Raw genomic sequence first — 8,870 nt, forward strand, 5'->3', positions numbered from 1 at the left:
TGGCACAGGATAGAGCAGGGTTTAGGGCTGTTGTACATAGGGTCGCTATGAGTCACAAGCGACTCGACGGCACACAACAACAACAACAACAACTATCTAACCTGGGAGGGATTGGAGAGCATTATGATAAGTGAACTAAATCAGTCCCATAAGGAAAAATATTGTATAAGACTATTATTGTAGAATATGTATGAGGCTCCATGGGTGGGAGAGGGAACAGAGAATAAGGAAGGGGAGAAGCGGTTAATCATAGGCTCACACAATTTGATGGGTGGAGGGAGGAGTGGGTAATAGAAATGGGAAAGATCCAGGTGAAAAACAATATAAGTATACAAACTTTGTAAGTAAACCAGTATAAAACAAAGATATTTTTAAAAAATCAATATCGAGATATCCAAGATGGTGGCAGAGGCAGAGACAACGTGACGAGCTGCAGGAGCAGCGGACCACTTGGAGAAGGGTCACTATGGTCTTCTACAGACCTCTGTTTATTGATAATTGAACAGTTAAACATTTGATGACTGGTCTTCAGTGAAGATCGAGGCTCAATGACAGGAATTCAAGGATTCCCAAGGAGGAATGGGTGAGTCTCACAGCTCCCAACCCCCTCCCGTAGAGCCCGCACCATGCTGCACTGCCGCTGCAGCTCCATGAAGCTCCCACAGCCAGAACCTATGGAATCCCTCGCCCAGGATGAATGGTGGGCACCGGGCCTCCACAGGACTGGTGCAGCAGAGCTGCCACACTGCCGCAAAGTGGACTTGTTCTGGGGAGAATTCTTGGAGCCAAGATGGCGGTGGCGGGGGAAGCAGGAGAGATGATGGGCGCCCGGCGGCCGCCCATGTGGGAGATGATGCACACCACCCACGCAGAAGATGGGACACGTGCCCACCGGCCACACGTGTGAGAGATGGGATGCGCGCCCCACCACCTGCAGGTCTGGGTTTCCTTGGACAGGCCAGAAAAGACAATCATCCATACAATGGACGGTTGAAGGTCACTGTGAGTTGTCTACTTGATGACACTTAACAGTGGCAGCAAGTCCAAGAGGACTGATGTCCTAAATGCACCACATATTTTGATCTGTTGAATGCTCTGTCAAAAGCTGTTTAGACCTGGGGGGAGTCTGTTCACAACTCTCAGGTTTCCTTTGACATTTATAAAGGGGGAGGGCAGTGACATCTACTTCAATTTCTGGTATGACCACTTATGGGGGGGGTAAAAGTGGCGGTGCTGGAATTAGAGACCCTGTCCTTGGCCACATAGTCCTCAGTCAGGCGAGGGGACCACACTGGGGTAGGGGCAATTGGAGGGGGAGTGTACCAGCCAACCCCTGGGGGGTGTTGCCCTGCTTGGGATGGGCTGTCTTCAGCCCTCGGCTCGAGGCGAGCCATCACGGCCCTCTGCCCAGGGCGGGCTGTCTTCAGCCCTCGGCTTGGGACAATACGTCATGGCCCTCTGCCAGGGGCGGGATGTCTTTGGTGGGGTGGGCTGTCTTCGGCCCTCGGCTCGGGGCAGGCTGTCTTTGGCCCTCGGCTCGGGGTGAGCTGTCAGGGCCCTCAGGGTGAGCTCCTCAGTCCCCAGATTTTGCCATCTGACCCTTGGATAGGGAAAACAAAACAAAAAAATGCCTAGGATATCCAGAGAATTTTATCTAGGCTACTTTCCGCCACCCCCTCCCCCAGTAAACCTGAATGCAACACCCCCAAAGCCCTTCTATTTGTAACTCACAAGTTTGTTCTCACTAGGTTTGCTCCCTTTCCTATAAGTAACCTTAACACTGAGTTTTACTCCAGACCTGACCCTGAACCCAGTGCCAGTGACAAAAAGGAAATACAACTGCCAGCTAAGGAAGCAAAGGAGGATGGAGCCTCTGGGTTCAACCAGCCATCCCCACTGGACCCACCTGGGGAAAACACTTTGCAGTTTAAAGGGGAGCAAATGACAGGAAAATATCTTCTAACAGAACAAGAAGGCAAGCAGCTTTAACCCAAGACCACCAGTAAGGTGATAAAGTGTCCTCCCTTTCCCCCTTCACATCAACACCCCTGTTCAGCATGAAGAAGCCAGAGAGTCTGCATCCAGTTCCCAAATCAATATGACAGTTTGTTTAATTGCCATTGGAAAATGCTTACCATTCTCCTGTAGCATCTGGTCCCCACTGGATCCTTTTCATTTCTTTCACCTACCTGCTCCTCCCACCAACCAAACTGTGCAGCTCTGCAACTGCATCCCTGCCCATCCTCACCTTTCTGCCCCCAACCCTCACCTCCTTGTACCCTATTATGTTTTTCCCAATAAAATAAAAAAATCTATATCGAAGCACACTATCAAATATAATAAAAAATCTGAATGAAGGTGATCTGGCTGCAACAGCTGTCATCCACATTGATCACTAGTGTTGATTCAGCTGATCTGTTTGGCTAGGCACGTGCCTCTCACAGCTCATGTCAGTCCCTCCCAAAGCTGTGCACCAGTTGAATATGATGACTTTCCCCAATAGGAGGAGGGCCATCCTTCAATCAAGGGCATATGAGTGGCTTCATTCCCCTGCTAGAACCTCCAACCAAGCTCACAAATATAAACAAAAATTCACAATGAACATAGAAAAAACTAGATGATTGTTGTTCTTGTTGATGTTGCTGCTGTTGTTGTATGTCACTGAGTGCAACTCATAGCGACCCTGTGAAAACAGATGTGAAACCTGTCCTATCCTGTGCCGTCCTCATCATCTCTGACATACTTGAGCCGATTGCTGCAATCACTGAGTCTTCCTCTCTTTCACTGATCTTCCACCTTTCCTAGCATGATGTCTCTTTCCCAGGAATACTCCTTTCTAGTAATATGCCCAAAGTATGGGAGATGAAGTTTCACCATCCTTGCCTCTAAAGAGCACTGTGACTGCATCTTCTCTTTGGTTTTTTGGAAGTCCATGGGATATTTAGTACTCTTCTCCAACACCAAAACTCAAAGGCATTGCTCTTTCTTCTGTCATCCTTATTCATTGTCCAACTCTCAGAGGCATAGCAAATGATTGAAAAGATCATGGCTGGCCTGTGTCTCTGTGAATCATCTGTTTCTCCAAGAGTCGTCTGCATCTCCACATTTGCGAATCCAAGCAATTAAGTAAGTAACCGACTTTAAAATTTCTTAGTGTGTCCTGGAGTGGTCTCTTGCTTGGAGCACTATACCAGGGTGCCGCTGGCTGGTGGGGACCCATGCCCTTCAACTGGAGGCACCCAGCCCTGCCACCTGGACTCCTGGTCTGAAGGATCTTATTTTTATGCAAGGACACTAATGCCCACTATCTGGAACACCAGAAGGCCCTTTCCTGAAAGTCCAGACCATACTGCCTGGAAGTCCTGCCCCTGCCACCCAGAAGCCCGACCATGCAGAAAATCTGTCCTGCCTCCCAGAAGTCCTGCCCCTGATACCAGAAATCCTGCACGCACCACCAGGAGGTCTCGGACCCACCATCTAGAAGACCTGCCGCCACAGCCTGGATGCCCCACCTCAATGCCAGGACAATTACCTGCTGCTACCCCTCTGAACTGCACCAGAAACATCAGTATCACAGGTGAACCCATTTCATTTCCTCTCCCCACCCAAACCATGATCTACCTTTAGCCTGGAGCATCTCGGACTAGCCTAGCTGCAGCAGTTGCCTAACAGAAGAGGCTGCTATTTCACGGGATTTTTCTCTCCTGAACTGAAGCAAGTCTTCCTTGGAGTAAAAAGTTCAGAGAGAAACCCAGGCAGGGTAGCTTCCCTACCCTCCGCTACAGCAGTGACATCAGGCCAAGAGCCTGCTATTGACCAAGGCAGGAAAAACTCTACCACAAAAATGTCACTTAAGAAATAGGCTACTGGATGAAATATGTTTACGGCATTGAAGTCTATGGGAGAGAGAATAGTCTAAAAGTATTATATTTTGGGGCATTATTTTTATCGTAGGAGTATGCAATGAGGGTTGCAGAGTGGATTATATTTGGGGGTAGGTGGTGGGGTTTGGGGAGGTGGGGGGGGGGTGTGTACCAATGAGGGGGTTTTTCTTTTGCTTTTCAAGGAGAGGAGCAAGGGGGGGGGGGGGGGGAGGGGTTTGTGCGGGGAGAAGGGTGCAACAATGAATGAATGGAATCCAAAAATCTCTGTAGATGTTCATTGAAATGAAAAATAACCTAAATTTAAAAAAAAACAAAACAAAGAGAAAAAAAAGAAATAGGCTACCTTGCACCCTACACAAGTCCAAAGCAATATGTCACCCCCAAAAGTGACACAGCATTAATGGATTTCCTGAAGCCAGAAAGTCTGATGGCTCTTTCTGACATAGAATTTACAAGAACAATGGCTGAGTATTTTCAATGGGTGTAAGACAAACATGAAGAATTAAAGGACACTGCAAGCAAAAACCAATAACTTTTTAAAAAAGAGCTAAAACAATACATATAAAACAAACAAGGCATTAGATGTTCTGGATAAACAAGAATCCACAATCCAAAATATGAGGACCAATGTTTCAGATGCTGTCAATATTTTGGAGGGACACATGAACAGAGTCAAAGATATTAGAACACAGAACCAGTGAAATAAAAAATAGAATTGTCATCACTGATATATTAGAACTAATAAAAAAGAAACAAAAATTAAGGAAAAAGAAGAAAACCTAAGAATAGTGTGGGACACCGTCAAGAGGAATAATATGTGCATCATCGAAATCCCAGAACAGGAAGAAGCAAGTAAGGGTATCTAAAACGTTGTGTACAAATTACTAGAAGAAAACATACCAGGCATAATGAAGAGAGAATATACATTCAATAAGCTGACTGAACATCATATAGAATTGACCCCAAAAGAAAACACTAAGGCATATCATAAGCAAATTTGCCAGAACCAAAGATAATGAGATAATTCTGAAAGCAGCAAGGGAAAAACAAAGAGTAACTTATAAGGAAGAGTAAATAAGATTAAGTGCCGATTTCTCAGCAGAAACCATGCAAGCAAGTAGACCTTGGAATGACATATATCAAACACTCAAAGAACACTATTATCACCCAAGAAACTGTCAATCAACTATGAAGGAAATGTCAAGATATTCTCAGAAAAGCAGAAAATAAGGGAGTTTGTAAAAACAAGACCAGCATTGCAAGAAACACAGAGAGACTTCCTTCTTAAAGAGGTGCCACAGAACGCAGGATGGACCAAAGTAACCAGGAATAACACCAAAAATAACTAAAAAAAAAATAATACCAATAAAACCTTGCCTCTCAATAATCACACTGAATGTGAATGGTTTAAATGCACCACTGAAGAGAAAAAGAGTAGTAGATTGGATAAAAAACAAAATCCATCAACATGTTGTCTACAAGAGACACACCTGAAAAATGAAGATAAAGAAAGACCAAAAATAAAAGGGTGGGGGGAAAAATATAGCAAGCAAATGGCAACGAGAAAAAAGTAATCTCTGATAAAATATATTTCAAGGCTCCACCAGCGTTGAATTTTGGAGTGGGCGAGAGGACCTCGCAGACACAGTTGAGAGAGGGAATGGTTTTGGACACGGGACACACCTCTGGACCTTTGACCCATGCCCAGCAGGTACCAAGGCACCTCTACCCCGCCCCCAGCCTGGGAAGTTTGCGTCCCCCACCACCTTTGAATTTGGGCAAGGAATTTTTTTAAAAAATAGGCCAAATTATAGCATTTATCAACCTCCCCTGAAAAAAGTTGTCTAACATTGAAGATTTAGTTTCTTTGGACTACAAACTGCTTTCTGGCCTGACGACGTAGCTCCTGCTAACTCAAGGAACAGGGAGGTCCTGGGCATCTTGATAGAGGAGCAGTGACATCAAACCAAAAAGCAGCTATCACCTCTGTTTTCAAAAACTCTTCCACGTCAATGTCTCAAAAGAAGCACGGTACCTCACTCACCAAGCAAGTCCAAAACAAGATACCTCTCCCAAAAAATGACAGAGTAGCAATGGATTTCATGAAGCCAGAAAGTCTGATAGAACTTTCTGATGCAGAATTTAAAAAAAATATTTAATATTTTCCATGGATAAAAAACAAACTTGAAGAATTATAGGACACTACAGTCAAAAATCAGGAGGAGCTTAAAGAAACAATCCAAAACAATGCAGAGAAAACAAACAAGGCATTAGGGGCACTGGAAAAACAAGAAACCATGATCCAAAATATGAAATCTAAGATTTCTGATGCTGTCAATATGATGGAGGGACATATGAATAGAGGTGAAGAGATGGAAAACAGAATTAGTGAAGTAGAAGATAGAATTGCCACCACAGATATAACTGAGAAAAAAGCAGAAGCAAAGAAGAAGGAAACAGAAGAAAACGTAAGAATAATGTGTGATACCATTAAAAGAAATAACATTCGCATCATTGGAATCCCAGAACGGGAAGAAGCAAGTAAAGGCACTGAAAAAGTTGTGGAAGAATTACTAGAGGAAAACTTTGCAGGCATAATGAAGAATGAGATAATATATATTCAAGAAGCTGAGTGAACACCATATAGAATAGACCCTTTAAAAAAAACACACCAAGGCATAACATTGTCAAATTTGCTAGAACCAAAGATAAGGAGAGAATACTGAAAGCAACCAGAGAGAGAGAGAGAGAGAGAGAAACAAAAAGTAACCAATACGGGAGAACAGATAAGATTAAGTGCTGGTTTCTCAGCAGGAACCATGGGAGCAAGAAGACAATGGAATAGCATATATTGAACACTCAAAGAACACATCTTTCAACCAAGAATACTGTACCCAGCAAAAGTGTCAATCAAATACAAAGGAGAGATCAAAATAGTCCCAGAAATACAGAACCCAAGGGAGTTTATAAAAACAAGACCAGGCTTACAGGAAACACTGAGAGACGTCCTTCATACAGAGATGCCACAGAAAACAGGATGGACCAAACTAATTAGCAACAACACCAAAAAGAATTTAACAAAATGATAGCAATAAAACCTTCTCAATAATCACACTGAATGTGAATGGCTTAAATGCACCACTGAAGAGGAAAAGTAGCAGATTGGATAAAAAAAAACCAAAATAAATTAATATGTTGTCTATAAGAAACACATCTGAAAAATGAAGATAAAAAAGACCAAAAATAAAAGGATGGGGAAAAATATACCAAGCAAATGGCACTTAGAAAAAAGCAGGAGTAGTGATACTAATCTCTGATAAAATAAATTTCAATGCAAAAACCATCACAAAGGACAAAGAAGGTCACTACATAATGCTCAAAGGGTCAAGAGAACAAAAGGATACAACAATATTGAATATCTATGCACCAAATGAAAGACCTGAAAAATATATAAATCACACATTAACAAAACTGAAAAAGGAAGTAGACAACACTACTATAGTACTTGGAAACTTTAATACACCCCTTTCAATAAAAGACAGAACTACAAAAAGAATCTCAACAAAGATACTGAAGAATTAAACCACACAATTAACCAACTCGATCTCATAGATATTTATAGGCTAATGGACCGAAAAAAAGCACAATATACCTTCTTTTCTAATGTTCAGAGAACGTTCTCCAGAATAGATCACATTCTAGGTCACAAGGCAAGCATCAACTAATTCAAAAGCATAGAAATTATACAAAGTATCTTCTCAGATCACAACATCACAAAGTTAGAAATTAATAGCAAGAGAATAAAGGAGAAAAAATTATACATTTGGAAGCTGAACAACTTGCTTGAACACGATTGGGTACAAGAAGAAAAAAAAATGAATTAAAAAGTTTCTTGAAACAAATGACAATGAAAACACTACTTACCAAAACCTATGGGAAACAGCCTTGCAGTAATCAGAGGTCAATTTATAGCAATAAGCAAACACATCAAAAGGCAGGAAAAACAGACTATTTGACTCTCTAACCCAACATCTCCAGCAAATTGAAAAAGAACAGCAAGAAAACCTGACACCCTTTAAAAAAACTGAAATTATAAAAATTAGAGCAGAAAGAAATGAAATAGAAAACGAAAAAACAATTGAAACTATCAACAAAACTAGGAGTTGGTTCTTTGAAAAGGTCAATAAAACTGACAAACCATTAGCAAAACTCACAAAAGAAAAGAAGGAGGAGAAGACAAAAATATCCAAATAAGAGATGAATCAGGCATCAGCACAACAGAATCAACTAAAATAAAAAAGCTAACATTAGAATATTATTAAAAACTATACTCAAACAAATATGAAAACTTAGAGGAAATGGGCAAATACTTAGAAACGCACAACCTACCTAAACTGCCACAAACCAAAATTGAACATCTGAACAACCCATTACAAAAGAAGAAATTAAAAAGATAATACAACAACTTCCAACCAAATAAAAAAAGCGCTGGACCAGATGGTTTTACAAGTGAATTTTATCAAACATTCAGAGATGAAATGTCACCAATTCTACATAAACTATTTCAGAAAATAGAAAAAGATGGAATTCTCCCAGACTCATTCTATGAAGCAAACATATCCTTAATACCAAAGCCAGGAAAGGAAACGATCAAAATAGAAAACTATAGGCCAATTTCTATAATGAACATAGATGCAAAAATCCTGAATAAAATATTGGCCAATAGAATCCAACTATACACAAAGAAATAATCCATCTTGGCCAAGTGGGATTCATAACAGGTATACAAGGATGGTTCAATATAAGAAAAACAATTAATGTAATTCATCATATTAACAAAGCAAAGAACAAGAACCACATGATCCTATCAATTAATGCAGAAAAAGCCTTTGACAAAATCCAACACCCTTTTCTGATTCCTGAGTGTTTACTCAACAAAATAGGACTAGAGGGGAATTTCCTGAATATATTAAAAAGTGTTTATGA

Source organism: Elephantulus edwardii, unplaced genomic scaffold, assembly GCF_000299155.1.
Source record: "Elephantulus edwardii isolate Elephantulus edwardi_28Jun2011 unplaced genomic scaffold, EleEdw1.0 scaffold00587, whole genome shotgun sequence".
NCBI lineage: Eukaryota > Metazoa > Chordata > Mammalia > Macroscelidea > Macroscelididae > Elephantulus > Elephantulus edwardii.